Genomic DNA, 18195 nt, shown 5'->3' on the forward strand with positions numbered 1-18195 from the left:
TATTAGCAGAAGCTTATATGTGGATGAAAAGGGGGGAGGAGGAAGGGATTCCCCCCATTAAAACTAAAACTTGGATTGGTGAAGCTGTAGAGTGCACAGGTTGCAATACAGCAAAGTCACAAACGGAATCATTTGTTTATATATGCTGGGGAATCTGCAGGTTCCAGTGTTTTAGTCAAAGTGATAAAAAAGGGTCTCTGATCAGCACAGTAAACACCACAACAATCCTTTGAGTCATCACAATATAAATTGAGTCATAAAAATATGAAAAATCAATTAACTGATTTATTTCTAAAAGTCTATGTACAGGAATCTTGGGGTCAGCACCTAGTGAGAGTTAAATATGGGTAAACAGCACTCAAGAGGGACTTAATTCACTTGTGACTATAAAGAGATTCTAGGCTAATCCCCCCTTTTCACTCCACCTCCAGAATCTGCCAGTCCTTTTCCTACACCCTCCTTTGCACTCATTTTTTTCAACTTAATTACAATGTATTTATTCATTAAACCAATTTATATAGCCACTCAGCTCACAAAGTGACAAAAAGATAAACAAAACAAATTAAAAACTAAGCAGAGACTAGAAAAAGACAAACTAAACAAAGCCACTTACATACCTGCTCAGGCTTTCACCTCAAAGGCTACAGTGTGTCAAAGATCATACAAAAAAGAAAGGGCTCCTTCAAATTGAACTTGACTTGGGAGACTTCATGAACAATCTAATTCAGTGTTTCTCAACCTTGGCGACTTTAAGTCCTGTGGACTTCAACTCCCAGAATCCCCCAGGCAGCTGGCTGGGGAATTCTGGGAGTTGAAGTCCACAGGACTTAGTCACCAAGGTTGAGAAACACTGATCTAATTAATCATCTGACAACAGCTAAAATCAAGCCAAGTAATGCTAGTTTCAAGAGTCTTTCTTTCAACCCATAATAATTAGTACACCAACTAATTATTCTACAGGAAAAAGTAAACCACAGCATGCCAATTAAATAAACTGAAACATATTTGATGATTACATTCCAAGCCCACAATTGCTCCCATTTATCACAGTTGCCTATTTAAAAATTAAGCAGGGAACACATTGCAGCAAACGAAACTATTTCCCTGACCCCATGAGTCTGGATTTTCATGTGTGTTTCATTGTTATACACAATGAAACACACTTTCTCTCTTCAACCTCAAAAAAATTCTTCCAAACCTGAAAGAAAATAGGAAGAACAATAGTACCTGCCCACTCCCATGGTCTGCCTATTGTTTTTGGAGAAACTGAAACTAAGTAGGATCACTGAGAATATATTTAGTAATGATTTTTCCTAAATAACAAGCAGCCAAGTTTAGTAAAATCATTGGTATGTATTTGGGAATTTACATACAATGGTCTTTACAGATATTCTACCCCAGTTATTTATTCTTAGCAGCTCAATTAACCATGGCAGTGATGTTGTAAGAATGAGCACATCTTTTTATTTGATTTGAAACAGGTTCTTTGGAATGGGCAGGACGACAAATAAAACACCAAATCTGTGACAGTTCAAAACAGCATGGTATTTTTCTTGGATCAAACAACTAGAGTGGCAGTTCCCATGGCAGTTGTGCAACTTGGGGGAAAACACCATTATTTTAGTGATTTTCAACAAGATGCTACATTAACATTCTTGCACATTCTGAAGCACTTCTTCGATACCAGATACAAATATGAACCTTGATTCTAAGCAAAATGGACAAGGTTAGACAGTCAGAAATAATTAAAGTTGACAGCAAGATCAGACAGGCTCTTTAGTCAAATGAGCACAAAGTTGGACCAGATGAAGGGAAGACACTACTCTCCCTGAAGAAGAGTAGACACTACTATAGAAAAGACAAACGACCATGGATATTGCAGAGCACATCCAGCCAAATCCAAAGTCACCATGCAACTTCTTCATCTTTACCCCTTTAGCAGACATCTATGGTACAGGAATATATGGAGGAAGTGATAGGAAAACACAACCGTAACCCATCACTAAAATCATAGGATGAGACGGGATGACCAATAATGTTTTGTTTGCTTACAAATCTAATATTTGCCCTCTCAGAATTCAGTCCATGTACGACAGGATTGTGGAGAAACAAAAAGGGGAGGAGACAATATTCTAAGACACTTTGTGTGACAAGAGAACAAAGACAGGGAATAAATATCTGGATATCTATAAGAATGCCTGATGTGTGCTAGTAGAGAACTCTTGTTAATTGTTCCTCCCCCAGGAAGATATGATGGGAGAAGACTTGGAGATGAGCATTCCTTGGCGGGGTTCCCCTCCTACGCAGCCAGCTATCACCAGAAACAAGAACTGCATCCTAACTACTAACATCCAGAGAACAGTTAAAAACTTGGCCCTTTAAGCAGACATAGGGAGATAAAGGATGTAACCAATCGACATCTGGGATGCATCAATGCCATTTATTACGGTTTATGAAGATTATGTTTGTGACTGGTCTGTAATTTAAATTGCCTGACATAATTTTGCTTGTTCCATGCTACATAATTTGTTTTATTAATTATTGTAAGCTGCTTAGATTTGCTCAGCTCCAAAGCAACCGAAAAATGGAAGGAAGGAGCAGAAATTCCTAACCTGGCTCCAATAAAAACTAAATTATATATCCATTTGTTAAAGATCTGAGACCCAGATCTGCAGTCTGGCTAGAGGCTTCTTCAGCTCGTGACTGTATTTGTAAGTAATAGCTTATTTCATTTACAAAGCGTATTAGACTCATGTTTTGTAATATTCTGCGTGAACAGAAATGGCTGATAAAATCAACACACAGAGGGGTGGGGTGGGGGGAAAGGATTACAATACTGAAGCAGTTTAAAAAGAGAATGGGTGCATGCCAAGAGTGAAATTCATCAGGTTCTGGAGAACCAGTAGTGGAAATTTTGAGTAGTTCAGAGAACCGGCAAATACCACTTCTGGCTGGCCCCAGAGCGGGGTGGGAATGCAGATTTTGCAATATCCCTCCCCCAGGAGTGAGGAGGGAATGGGGATTTTTCAGTATTCTTCTCTTGCCATGCCCACCAAGTCACGCCTACAGAGCCAGTAGTAAAAAAAAAAATGAATTTCACCACTGGTGCATGCACTCTGTCCAGTTCTGCCTCATAGGGAAGCGACACAAGCTAAGCCACAGAAAGATTCGTGACCATGGCTGAAATGTCTAGATTCTAGAAAGAAAGAACTGGGTTGGAACACAGAAGGGAGGACATAGAAACCTTGGCTGGGAAAGTTACTCAATGGATTTTACATTCTCTACTTCCCAAGGTACTGCTCCAAGAAGAAAGAAAGGAGGGGCATGTAGGAAGAAGATTTAGAAAGCAACCAACAGTATTTTGGTTCTAACCAGAGGTGGCATTCTACCGGTTTGGACCAGTTCACCCGAACCAGTAGTGGCATCCCATTTATGCCCTCTATTTGCCAAAAGCGCATGCACAGAAGGCTGTGCGCATGTGCAGAGGTGGTGCATGTGAGCAAAGTGCACATTTGCGAACCAGTAGGGAAGATAAGTGAATACCACCCCTGGTTCTAACTAAAGAAAAATCACAATACTTTTATATAGGAAAAGTAAAAGAGGGTACACTTCCATCATCCTGATTCAGGGCTCCGCTTCAGAAAGTATCAATCTCACCATTTCAGAAGTGTAATAGGTTGAGCTAGAATAATTAATACTAAGATGCTACCCTAGCTTTCCACAATGCAAACCCACTCAGTTAAGTTTATTCATGAGAAGCCATGAATAGCTGGATCTCAAGAGGTTTTCTTTTGGTCAAGAGTGGACAGCTATCAATTCACTAATAGAAGAGGTTTGGGACAGATAACACACTTCAGTTGCTGTAGTGCTTTACATAGGAGTCCCCGCTAACCTCAAAGCGGAATCAAAAGTAGAATTTAAAAACTCTGAATTTCCCCCGCAGACCAGCAAAAATAAAAGACATAGAAAGAGTAAGATGGGGGGAAATTTCAAAGGAGAACTCCTTGCCATTATGTATGAAGTGTTGATCCACTGGTGTACCTATTTTTAGCCAGCACAGAGGCCCTTCTCTTTTCCTTTGCCAAGGACACAGACAGCTCATTCATTCCATGGTAAACAATATGGAGCATCTAAGCAAGACTTCAACCATAGGGGGTCAGGGATTGGGAAACAAAGGATCTTTTTATGGTGCTGGGGAAATTAATCATATAGACAAGACAAGGACAAAAGAGATGGAGCTTAAGTACTCCCCTCTTGGATCTCGTGTGTAGCTTGATGGATTTTATGTGTGACATGTGACAGAAAAGCATTGAATGCTTCCATCTGGGTTACTTGCTACTGGGAATAATTCTAGATTAACAATCATCCCATAGTTTATTGACCCAAATTAATATACATTGTGCTGTCCTTTAATGTGGACTCTTGTTTTACAAACAGAATTGCCTGGGATACATTACCTTGGAAAAGAACCTTCTTTTTCCTGTCCTATTTGTGTATATTTTCCATTGGCCTGCTGATTTGGGTTTTATTTAGATAATGCACTTCTAGCGTATCAGATATGCCAAAGATCCATTGCTTAAGGCTAAAAGCATGAGAGTTATTAGAAAATAAGATAGACAAACTTGCTTGAACTCTTCTATTTTGACAGTTCAGAAAAGGACCTCATTGCCCCAAGTTCCACCAGAAATTGGTCAGAGGGCAAATTCTTCTATGATCTGGAGTGATGGCTCCAGTAACTGGTATAGTAATGGGAAATTGCTGAACTCCAAGTTATAAAACCACAATGGTACAATGGATAAATACTGGACTAACAACTCCCAATTCTAAAAATTGTGAACTCAGCAAGTCTCCATGACTTCTGTAACAAAAGAAGCAACAAGTTTAAAAAGGACTAGTAACCAAAGATAACAGTTGAAACTAAACACAGAATACCATATGGTAAAATATTAAATACTGGAAAGTTCTGCACACTTTTTAAGCTCCCTGAAAGGAAAAGTATTGCTACTAAAGTTACAGAAATGGGTAGACAAGTTCTATTTCCACTCATTTGTCTACAGAGAATCAAACTTCAACATCAGATTACGGTACCATTATATCAGTAAACGTGTTCCTTTAACTATATAAACATACCACTGCTTGCAGTGGAACAGAACACAATCTGCTCAGCAAAAACCATTTATACTAATTGGTACCAAGTAAAAGGCTCCCAACCTGTCCTAATCTAGAAGGGTCAAATAAGATTTTATTCTTCTCTGTTAGTTTACAATATGAACCTTTTTAATCATTTTACCTTCCTAACGTAATAATGGATTGGAAAGTTGATCATATTAAACCTAATTAATCAAAATAATTTTGGAAATAGCAAAAATGGAACAGATGTTGAATATCCAATAATAAGAAGCAGCTAAGAATGCAGTATTGAATTCCATCCCTGGCTTATTGATTAATAACATACACCACAGTATTCTCAAATAAACTGGGATCACATTGGTTATTTGGTTATACTTATACATTGATATTGATGCTATTATTAATTTTGGGGCTAATCAGCCTTATTAAGTATTGCCCAATGCTGATATTGATTGCAAGGAAGTTTCCCTGATGGATTAAAGAAGCAAACTGTGATGGATATCCCAGTGTTGAATGCATAAAACCCAGCTATTACTCTGAAATGTCTCCATTCTCAGATGAATATTGTTAAGCCTTCTTGAAGTCTGTTCAGAACATAAATCAAATAACTAAATGTATAAATAAATGAGTTGTGGGCACAACTCCTCTAGCAATATAAATCTTTCAACACTAACAAAGCTGGAGATAATCTTAGATGATATACTCAATAAAAATTCAGAATTTACAAAATTAGATCGAACACCTATTTTTTTTCCCTCAGCAGTCTTTTAGCAAGTTCAAAATGTAGCTGAATATCCTATCTGATAAATTAAAATTCTGCAGTTCCTTGTTCCATCCATATAAATAGTCCAAACTGTAAAATTTTAAATCAGGCTCTCTCCTGCTTTTACAACTAATCTTATTTCAATGAAGATCTTTGGGTAATTTGAAAGCCTGAAAAATCATGTTGGCCTAGTAAACAAAAACACCATCCTTCATTCAAAAAATAGCTATTTCAAACAATAATATAAACTTTAGTTTACATAGTATCTCAATGAAAAACTTGACAGTATTTTCATTTTTACATGTATCGTGAACTTCAGTCTACCTGCTCAGGTGTTTACTTGGAAATCTGAATGAGCTAAGTAGGATCTTCAGTCTGTAGAGCAGGGGTGGTCAACCTTTTTATACCTACCGCCCACTTTTGTATCTCTGTTAGTAGTAAAATTTTCTAACCGCCCACCGGTTCCACAGTAATGGTGATTTATAAAGTAGGGAAGTAACTTTATTTTATAAAATTTATAAAGCAGAGTTACAGCAAACCCATACCACCCACCATGAAAGCTGGAACGCCCACTAGTGGGCAGTAGGGAACAGGTTGAGTACCACTGCTCTAGAGTTAGTGAATGGCATCCAACACATATATGGTCAAGATGAGATGTGGGAACTAAATTCAGGCACCCCATTAACGTAGTGAAAACTAGGTTACACCAGATGGGTCACTTCGCAATACCAAGTGCCACAAACTGTCTTACCCTTTGTATATTCAGAATTTGCATTCCTTCTCCATGATGAACTGTTGTTAGCTGTCTTATTGCCCACCCGGTGCTCCACTTTGCACTCATTAAAAATTTGGGTCAACTCAGTTGGATGTCTTCCTTTCCACCGTTTTGTTGCCAAGAGTCATGGCATTACAAGCTTGTCATTGTTAAATAAGTTAGATCTTATTTTCTCAAACAATAAGGGATCACATAGACAACAAATATAAAATCTACTACCACTGTGCGGTAAACCAGACTGGAAATCCAACTTCAATCTGGCTGTTGGCATTGTTGCAACAAGAAACTTTTTTGATGAATTACAACTCTTTTGATGATTTGACAGAATTTTATCCACTGCAATGAGCATTAAAATTTATAATCTTAATCCATTCAATGCCAAATATGAGACTTGCCTACAAGCAGGTGGTTTCACTTCTTTCCAAACTTGATTTAGGCCAAGCAGGAAAATAAGAGCTACCGTAGTAAGCCAGATTTTATTTGAATTTCACCAGCCAATCCAATAGGTTCTTGCTTAGAAAACCATCAGTGCAAAATAGTTACATTCAAAAGTCTCCTATCCTACCACAAGAAGCTGCTTATTTTGCTGGAATGTGGAAACAAATGGGCAGATAAAATATTTTATGGCTGATTCAAAAAAATGGATTACTTCAACACAGATTATGCTATGGGAAATCCCCTTTTCACAATGATAGGCTCTGTGTAAACATAAATTTCTTTTTGCATTATGCCATCACTTTTCTGTAATGGCTTTTTTTAAAGTTGAAAAAAATCAACTTGCTCCTACTCTGTATTTTACTCCAAAGGCATCTGCAGTAACTCACCCAGATCAATAAGTGGATCAAAGCATATTCAAACTTACATGCTTGTCCTGTTCACACAGCCTCTCTTCTGTCCACTGTCCATTTACTTCCTTCCCAAAAGAAATTAAGAACATGTATGAAACTGTTTTATTGAGTGAAAGCATGTCACTTTCATTATTTCACATTGGATTGCAAGAATTTCTGAAGTAGAAAATGCTAATCTATAACACTACCATTTTATAAAATGACAAACATGCATTTTTACTGTGTTTTTTTTTAAAGAACACATATGAATTATAAATTATGAGGTACAGCTGTGGTGAAAATTTTGTTTCATTGTTTTTTTTTTTACTGAAACACTGTACAAAACAGCCGTTTATACAGCTGAGGATATATTTTTAGTTGTTGCCACATTGGCACTCTGAAACACGAAATCATAGTTCATTGCTGATTAGAAAAATAAAGCACCTCAGCTGGAATTCAGTCTTATGCAAGTTCATATCCACATGTGTATAACTTAACTTCTATCTCCATTTCTGATTGTAGCTTCTATGAAAATATTTCAAAGCAGTTTTCAGGAATCACTGCTCCTACTTTAGACTGGGTAAAACCATCTGTTTCACAAGGTGGAGAATTTAGATTCTTTTAGGCTTACAAATGACTAATGGTTTTTGGTTAATTATTTTTTTAAATGTTCTTACAGGAAGATTTTCCATTTCAGAGCTGACTAACAAAAATGGGTCAAAAAATAGTGAGATGGGCAACTATATAAAACTGATAAATAATTCTTAGTGTCTGCATCTCTGAACTCTCCATCTTTCGTAATTTTATAATATTGTTTTACATTTTTAAAATTTTTAATCTTAAAAGTATCCAGTTTATAATATTTTATTGTGCTGATTAAATTGTACACTGCCCAGAACCCCTTTGTGAAGAAGATGGGCGTTTAAAATGTTTGATATATAATAAAATAAAATAAAAACTAAACTAGAATGATGAACAGAGATAAACATGAAGTGACATACAAGGTTGATTTCAAAATAGCAATATTTTAACACACTAAAAATCCTGTATGAAAAATGATGACATGCAAATGTTGACATATGAAATACTTTTGCACATATTTCAAAGAATCTTAATGTTTTTCTGAGGAAAGAAGGAAGGGGGAATGCATTGACTGTTGACATCAAGACTAACCCTTCTCCAATGCCTACAAAACACCTATGCTTTTGAAGAGCTGTATCTTTAGTTTTTCTGCCTAAGTGGCCTATCCCTGTTCCGTGGAAAAAACTGGATCGAAGAAAAATACAATGTGGTCTAATCACTAAGTAATAGCAACATCACCTGGAAGCCCTACAACACTGCCAAAATGAACACACCGAATGTTAAACACTCCATCTGGAACAAGCTACCATTACTTTTATTTTGTCCCGATCTATGGATATGCACACCACAAATCATTATATCATGCATTTGCCCACATTCAGAAGCATTACAATTTTGACAGAGAACCTATGTTAATATTTCAGAAACAAATGAATTGCATGTCAAGTATTCATTAATTTTTGTCTTTAACTTCAAATAGCCATGCCCTCTAGAATCTTTAATGTTTGCTTTGACATTTTTTGTACTGATTTATTAGCTTTATCTTTCACATTCTTACCACTGAGAGATTATTTTAATGAATACCTTAAGGTAAGGTAAAGGTTTCCCTGCACATGAGTGCTAGTTATTTCTGGCTCTAGGGGTGGTGCACATCTCCGTTTCTAAGCCGAAGAGCCAGCACTGCCCGAAGACATCTCCGTGGTCATGTGGCCGGCATGACTAAACGCCGAAGACGCACGGAGCGCTGTTACCTTCCCACCAAGGTGGTTCCCAGTTTTCTACTTGCATTTTTTACATGCTTTCGAACTGCTAGGTTGGCAAAAACTGGGACAAGTAACGGGAGCTCACTCCGTTACGTGGCACTAAGGATTTGAACCATTGAACTGCCGACCTTCTGATCAACAAGCTCAGCATCTTAGCCACTGAACAACCATGTCCAAATGAATACCTTAGAAATATATTAAGTAAATTAACAAATAACACTGTGGAATCAATCACAAATCATCAAGGAGGAGTGGTTTAATGTAACTATCACTTCTGGACCAATATACTGCCATGCAGTAATTAATGCAAACCTTAATTGTAAAAGCTACAACTATTATCTTCCCATTTTAGCCAATAAGCACATCTATCATTCTGCTAATAAGTTCTTACTTTTGAAACCAAATATACACACCCAATCCAGTGGTATTTATCTTTAATGTAAGAAAATAATAGTAGAGTGATTACATCTTCTAATAGTAATGAAACTGGCATTACTGTACCAAGATTAGTTTCATAATGGGACTAAGTTGTACCTTGGACAACTTTGTTGACCTACGCTGCTGCTTAAGTCTAAAAGGTTACACTATAAAGTTTTATCTTTTTACAGTATTCCTATAGAAATGTTATCAGAACCAGCAGCAACTGTCAATTAATTAATTAAACATTAATTAATTAGTTAACTGTCTGTTATTTTATTTTAAAATAAGATTGGGAAAATATTCTACACCAAGTGTATTAAATAGCACTGACTCTCCAATCTTTGTATCTGTTAATTTCAAGCAAATTATCCTCTGCCTTCCTAATAACATGACTTTTTATTTTCTTTGCAGGTAGTCCTCAACTTATGGCCACAACTGAGATAAAAATGATCATTGTTTGAACATAACATTTACAAAATTGAAACAAAAATAGAATGCATTGACCGCTTGCCCACAATAATTTTCTACTTGTCACTATTGAAAACAGTTTAATAACAGTTCCACATTAGATTGTCTACAGTTTTCTATAAGTAACAATAGATCATTGTTCTACGTAACATATGTCCTTTATCCTTGGCCCAATGCAGCCATTGATATTCATGAGACCACAATGCACAGATTGAGGAGGGAAGCTTAAATCTGAACTGTGCAATCATGTTTACAACTGTAAAACTACTTCCGGGACAAGCGAAATTGCTTAAAACACGTACAGGCTAGGTTAAGAGAAGCAGAATGAGGAAGAAATTAATTTATCTTAAACAATCAGAACCCAGAATATATGACAATGGAGTGTTAATAAATGTGAGGTCAACTTACCCAAACATATCTTACAATTCTTTGGAAAGTTTGGATGTTGAGGAATAAAACAGAAATTTGGCTGCTTTTATTTTAATGTTGCGCTTATTCAAGGGTAATACAGCAGCATTTGGACTCAAATAAACTGCTCAGGGTGAATAAAAATTGATTTAATTTTTTTAAAAAAAATCCGATTTTCATTACTTAAATTGGATTTTGTTTATTTTTATCAAATTTATTTTAATAAAATACATATACTATATTTTTTTGAGTATAAGACACACTTTTCCCCCTTAAAAAATAGGCTGAAAATCTGGGTGCGTCTTATACACTGAATACAGCATTTTTTGCCTTTCGAAATCCCGCCCCCTTCACCAAAATGGCCATGCATAACCTTTAGGAACCTTGCAGAGTGCTCCTGGGGGCTGGGGAGGGCAGAAATGAGTGAAAAATGGGCTCTGCAAGGCTCCTAAAGGCTATTCATGCCCTTTTTTTTTTTGACAAAAAACGGGCCGGTTTTGGGAGGTCTGCAGAGTGAAAAAAAAACTTTTTTTTAAAATTCGCCTCTTCAAAACCTTGGTGCGCCTTATACTCCGGAGCATCTTATACTCCGAAAAATACCGTAGTTTTCTATTTAAGGTACATTAATAATTTAGTTTATTCAGCATGAAATGGAACTTAGTTATGTATCATGAGGCTGTATATTCTGCAATATTAGGACTTACGGTGAATCAACAGCGGGTCAGAGGAGGAGTCACTGCAGAACAGAAATAACAGTTGCTCTTTAAAAATTATGATTTAAATCAAGTGGATTTAAATCGCCTTTTTACTAGTGATTTAAATCGTGATTTAAAATCCACTTGATTTAAATCAAATCCACCCTGAAACTGCTAAAATTGCATTAAAGAGTACCCCTATCTTACCTGGGGTTTAATTTCACTTTATTAACCCTCACCCAAATCATCACTGCTTGCAGACATCAGTGAAGAATATTTATACTCCCTACTAGGAGCTGTAGGAAATGAGATATATACCTAGATGTTATGTACATACTGATGACAACCCAGCAACTTCATACAGTTGTTAAATGTTATGATAAAGCACAGATTACTGTGTATCCAAGGCCATTCCAGTATTGAAGAAAGGACTGAATCCCAATGGAAATATATCCACATAACCAGTTTCATCTGGAAACCAAAGGAGTGGTGATGTCATCATATGCTGCATGAATTTGTCCCTGTCTAGTATCTGTATTTGAAATTAAGGAGAGTTTTATTTTAGGGAGGGATAAAAGATATCCTTCCCATCTCTAACTACTTTCATTGGCCAGAATGGACAAGAATCGAGGACCCAAACAGCCTCAGAATTCCAAGAGATCACTTTGTATCCCCAAATTCAATGAACTGATATGAACTGAATATTATCATATAAGAATGGAGAAGGATAGCCATTATCATTTTCCTAGATTTGGTTCAGAACCACAACTTTCTGATATGAATAGAAAGTCTGGGGTTTGACGAGTGTGAACAAGCTTTGTCACTTGTCTAACTGTTTTCATTCGCAATGACAAATTAGTTGCTATGTGTTTCCTGTTTATCTTTATGGGCAGAACTGAATGCTGAATTTGCGCTGTCTTGCATAAAATATTTCTCCCACCCAGTTCCTTATTAAGGAAATGCTTCCCTGGGAAACCAATATATACCATCCTTATTACACATTTGGTGCCAAAGCAAACATCTCCCAAGCAACCTGGACCTCACATGGCAATGATGTAGACTATCCTTGATATTTGATAGATTACTCACTTTGTTTTCTTCTCTAATTCATGAGTTGCAAAATGCATACAGTTAGTGGATTTTCACTTTATCCAATCCTCTACTTGTCTTGAAAGATCAAGGAGACCAAAAGCAAGGGAAGGGCCTCTTTTTCAATTGTACTCCAAATAGCCACCTTGCCTCCACCACTGAAATATACTGGAGGAAGGAACAGCAATAACATCTATTGCATTCTTTTCTCTTCACAGTCCTCATTTGAAAGAGTAACAGAGTGGTGCCTGTATTTGCTCAATGAACATCTTTTGTGGGAAAGACTTCACCATCCAAAAAACCTATGTTCTTAATATCTGAAATCAGAGAACCAGACCCAGGAAAAAGCTTCCTCGGAATAGCCATACAATCAACTGTAAACATGGCCAAGAATCCAGGTTCCAGATGTTCCAAGCATCCCACAGAATTAAGAGTGGAATCCATTTTATAGTACCGTGATACCTATGGCACACGTGCCACAGGTGGCACACAGAGCCCTCTTTGCGGGCATGCTGTTGCCCCAGCTCAGCTCCATGCATGTGCACCTCCTGCTGCTCAACTGATTTTCAGGTCACTCGCTTTCAGGGAGTGTGGTGCATGCAGGAAATGCACGCACATACATGGAGGATTAAGGGTCATGTGTGCATGCGCGGGGGCAAGGAGAGCATGGGGGTATGGCACTCCCCCCTGTGACCCATTTTTGTTCCCAGGAGGCTGCAGGGAGGTCTACTAGGCCCAAAATGGGGCGGCGGGGGGCACGTGCATGTGCGGGGAGGTGGTGGGAGGGCAGGGGTTGTGCAGGGGAGGCAGGGGGAGCATGGAGAGGTCATACACGCAGTACATTATGGGTGCAGGTGCCCACACGTGCTGTCGCATGAGCTTACGGCAAGCGACAACATAAAGGTTAGCCATCACGGTTATAGTACATCCGTTAAGATCCACATTTGACATAGAATGTTCAGTTTTCTTCCAAAGTGAGCAAAGCAAGATATCCCATACTTTCTCAAGGTATCTCATTCCATACCTTTTTACAACCTGAAAAGTTTCGATTAACTTGTAACTTCTGTAGTTTGAACTCACTCATTCTTGTTCTACCTGCCTCACAAACTTTCAACTCTCGATATTGAACATATGCATAAATAATAATTTAGTCCTTCTCCTAAGCCCAGGCACCTAGTTCCCAATCCCAAATTAATTAATATCCTACGTTTATTATTTTTATAAATAACTCAAGGCGGTGAACATACCAATGTACCTTCTTCCTCCCATTTCCCCCACAACAACAATCCTGTGAGATGGGTTGGGCTGAGAGACTGGCCTGAGATCACCCAGCTGGCTTTCATTGCTAAGGCAAGACTAGAACTCACAATCTCCTGGTATTTAGTCTGGTGCCTTAACTACTATACCAGGGTGTCAAACTCGCGTCATCATGGTATCTCATGATGTATCGTGACTTTTTTCCTCTTCACTAAAACGAGGGTGGATGTGGCATCTGGCCCTCGGGCTGCAAGTTTGACACCCCTGTACTTGACCAAAGTGGCTAAGATTTGCTCTAAGCCTACAAGCACTTTTTAGCCAGCCTTTCTACTTTCCTTGCTATAGAAATATAGTAAGTCCAGCATCAAAACTTAACGTTCATTTTTATATACCCTTTTGTGTATTTGGTTCAGCTAATGCACACAATTAGGTTGGAGGTCAGAGTGTGCATTAGGTTTATTAAAGTATCTGTATTGTCTCTGTCTCTCTCTCTATATAAATTTCAGCTGTGTGTATGTGTGTATGGTTTTTTAAATTGTTAGTTGCCCAAAGTCATTTGTTTGAAGATGTGTAGTGATATAAACCGAATGAATACATTCTTATCTTTCTAACCTTATTTTGCAAGACCTGAAACTTTCAGAGAAAGACAGCTACCTAGCCCATTTCCTTTTTGCAAGACCACAACAGAGTTGTCTTTCATTTTAAGGCCAAAATGTGATTGTGCCTTTACTAATATAGCTTTTGTGGTCTTCCCTTGAAGTTGTCATTCATGTTCCCATCTGGAAAATTCTGCCTGAGGCTAAAGCACATCTGTGATTAATTCTTGGTATATCTCAAGCCTCTTTTTAGGTGAACAGTGTCCAATGAGTTTGTATCTTTGGGTTCAGAGATACAACTTAGAAATAATCAATGAAAACAGAGCAGCACTATTATTTTATGTTTCTGCTTGTACCATTTCCATTGTATTCCTGCTTCATATCAACACTGTGGAGCAAATACATAACACTATATTTGCGTCTTCATCAGGGGTAGGTTGCTGCCAGCATTACTGCCAATTTGCTTTGCGTGCCTGCCACACGTTGCTCGGGCATGCACAGTTTTGTGTTAATTGTTCTGCGCATGTGCAGAACGTTATAAAATGAGTAAACAACATGCCAGCAACAGCATGGTGACTAGGGAACCAGTTCGGGGGAGTGGCCAGCTGGCCGTCCCTACCGGTTCGGCGACCCAGTCCAAAAGCAACCCACCTCTGATCTTCATCTCATATACTTAATTCCATTTTTCCTATTTTAATTTTGTTTGTTCCCTTTCTAGAGTACCCCGTGTAATATTTTGTTACACAGGGGAGGAGATAACTGAAAACCACTCATGTCAGAAGCTGGCCTTCATTTACAGAAGTAGCTTGCCACTTCCTTCTTCTTTCACTATAGCCATGGTATATCCTGGGGCAAAGTGTCACATTCTGAGTATGAACTTGTTCCAACTCCGCTTAGCTTTTCAGATCAACCAAAGTTGTGCCACTCACTTATCCGGACAAAGAGGAAGATTTAACTCAACTGCTGGTCACCACATGACATTTCCATGCAGTTTATTTGGCAAAATATGAACGCGGTTTCCAATGCCTTATTCAAACTACCCACACCACTAGGATTTTCTGAGTTTCCCATCTAAATGCAAACTATTTTCAACTCTGCTTAGCTTTTCTGAGAGCCCATTAAGATTGGCTAAGTATCAGAAAGTAGTAACATTTCACAAAAACACAAATAAATATATGGAAAAAGACAAGGAATGTATTTTCTTACCATTATTAAATGGGTATCTTTAAAATCAGGATTAGTATTATTACTTCTGCATACTTCTAGTCAGATAAAACTGAAGTGGAATACAAATTATTATTCTGCCCCACTCCACCTTCCAAGTAATGCTAGCTTATCTAGTTTGCAAGCCTCTTTAACAAGAGATCCCTTTCCCCAGGTTATTCCTGAGCATGCTTATTCAGGAATAACCCTACTGTGTTCCCATAGACTGAATACACATGTTGAATGGAGATCAATGTAACATGCACCAATCACTTTCAGATATTGAATCATATGGTATTTCCTGGCACAAACTCTTCTACTACTAGAATTAGTCTCTGAAATTATGCGGGACGCCCATTATGAATATTATGCTATTTGTGCCTATCATTATGGAGGTTTTCTATGATCTGAAGAACCTGCCATTTCTGCTTTGCTAGAGAGAGTTTGTAGTTATACATGCACACTCCACTCACTGAACTACCAAAGCTTGGAGATTAGCATGTATGTAACAATAATCTTGAAATTGCCCTTGACATGCCTTATTTTCACTCTCTTCCTTGTTCAGTAGCCCCTTCACTCAACAGGTAGTTTCTTCCATGCACAGAAAACTGGAAAACAAAAGTACACCTTGAGTTTTATTAGCATAGACTTGAACTATTGTTACATAAAAGAATCAGAGCATTCTCTCTGTGAGGTGTGGGATCTTCTCAGACATGTAATTCAAATCTCATAAAATCAGAGAAGTCAAGAATAAGGAAGCTAATATTTAGTCCACTGAAGCATGCTACTTGAAGAATGAGCTCACTACTGCTTGAAAATCCAACATCTTAAGTATGCCCATCTCCTTAAGAGGGGGGAAATGGTAAGCAGAGGTTGTTGAAAGAACTAGAGAGGGTGTCTTGTTCCAGTGGTCTTTTTCAAAAAACACCCCACAGCTTTGGAAATACAAGTTATGCTCTGGCAATCATTTAGGCAAATTATAGATGATGAATATAGCCTAGCATATGACCTGCATCCCTCTAGGACATCCCATGTTCATGAGCTAAGTGTATATTCCAAAGCCTCAAAGATCTTGCAATCCAGAATTTGAAGCGCAGGAGGGAACAAAACAGTAATAAATTCAGATATTGACCTGAGCAGATGGTCAAGATTATTCTTTCCTTTCATAAGATTTAAAACTTAAAAAGATTGAAAAGAAAGACATTATGGGTTTTTTTTTTTCACTAGAAAAGAGGTTAATTGATTCAGAATCTCTCCAGCTGAACTGCGTTGTTTTTTAAGGCAGAGGTATCTTAGGAACTATTAAAGAAGTTCTTCTCTGTGCAAGTGACTGAAAGTGGCTGAAGAATGCAACAGTTATCTCCGTTTCAATAATTTCAATTAACACATTCTTGGAAATCCCACATTCTCATCCCTGGCTCTTCACCTCACATAAGAGTATTTTGTATTTCTCTGACCTTATGCTTCTATACTTTGTGTGCCCTTTTTAAGTGCTGAACTTGCAATGTAATTTATTGCAGCTCCCATATTTTTGCGTAGTCCATCAAGACTAGCATAAATACCACCAGCCCCATCACCATCACCATGTACAGGTACTCAGTTAGGAAGCAGAGTTTTGAGGTGAAAAGTGAAAGAAGGTGACTTGGTGGGTGAGAATCCTACCCCTACAGCCAATTAGCCTACAATAGGCCTGATTACTTCCTCGAGCATTAGTTTTCACTGTAAACGTTACACAAAATTAGTTTTGCATAGTTAGAATGCTTGCTACATTGTTTAGGAATATATAAATGGTATAGAAATTGTAGCATATTAAACTGCTCCCCATTCCAACAAAAATGGATGTTGAATACACTGTTATAACTATAGAATGTCCTGCAACATTATGTTATTGCAGGAGGATAAACCAGACAATCATTCTAAGAAAATTTAGGGAAAACACTTTCCTTACATACTGCATTCTTCCTTCCTCCAAACTATTTTTTTTAAAAAGCATAGGAATAGCTCTGGCTATATTTCATGAAACCCCCAAAGAAATGGCAAAACCCCAGCAACACTGCTGCATTCAGCACACAGCTCAATGGTGAAAAAAGCTCACGGAGAAAAGGCAGAATTTAAAAGCCAAGATACGTAGAAGTCCAGGGTTTACGTTCCACCAAAACTAGAAAAGCCAGGCACCCAAACTGTTGCTTTCTCAAAGCCAGATGGTTCATTACAAGAATAAGTAATGAAAGGGAGAGAGGGATGGTGGAGGGAGGGGGGGAATTACAGTTAAGGCTTGTCTCTCCTTTTTAGAATACAACACACTGGGCAGAGTGGAGGAAAGCAGAGAAAGAAAGAGGGGGGGGGAACAGAAATTAGCACACTCGGCTGTATTGGCCAAATATTTACAAAGAGATAGCTGTGAGGCACAAAGCCCTTTTCTTCCTTCAGAAAGAAATCTGGTTAAGACATGGAAAGCTGCATTCTCCAGACCGTGTCTCTGGATACAGAAGTCCCAAGCATGAGGCTGCGAAGGCTTTCTCTCTGCTAGTGTTAACTAAAAATGCAAGAACCTGTACATGCCTTCAACCCAAACTACACGCCAAACCCAACCCCCCCCCCTTCAACCCGAATGGGAAAGACATCCAGAACTTTCCCTCCCCCCCCCTCCACCCCACACCGATGGCTTTATCACAAAAACACCCCACGGAACACAAGGATTTCTTCCCTTGCTCCAACCC

At 38.1% G+C, this 18195-nt stretch overlaps 1 protein-coding gene across 10 annotated transcripts in view; it reads right to left on the reverse strand.

Moving 5' to 3' along the window:
• The window catches only part of SEPTIN9 (septin 9), a 302626-nt gene that overhangs the window by 50118 nt on the left and 234313 nt on the right, over nt 1-18195 (reverse strand). For 2 of the 10 annotated variants that reach the window (XM_081937938.1, XM_081937937.1), the window contains exon 2: nt 16014-16083. The exons of 7 other annotated variants lie outside the window; for them this stretch is intronic. The gene's annotated coding sequence lies outside the window, so the exon portion shown is untranslated. Of the gene's footprint in view, nt 1-7530; nt 7581-16013; nt 16084-18195 lie in introns of those variants that run through there. One more of the 10 variants, XM_081937931.1, reaches the window with a different exon arrangement.

The sequence above is a fragment of the Natrix helvetica genome (assembly GCF_964273705.1).
Source record: "Natrix helvetica genome assembly, chromosome: 1".
NCBI classification, from domain to species: Eukaryota; Metazoa; Chordata; class Lepidosauria; order Squamata; family Natricidae; genus Natrix; species Natrix helvetica.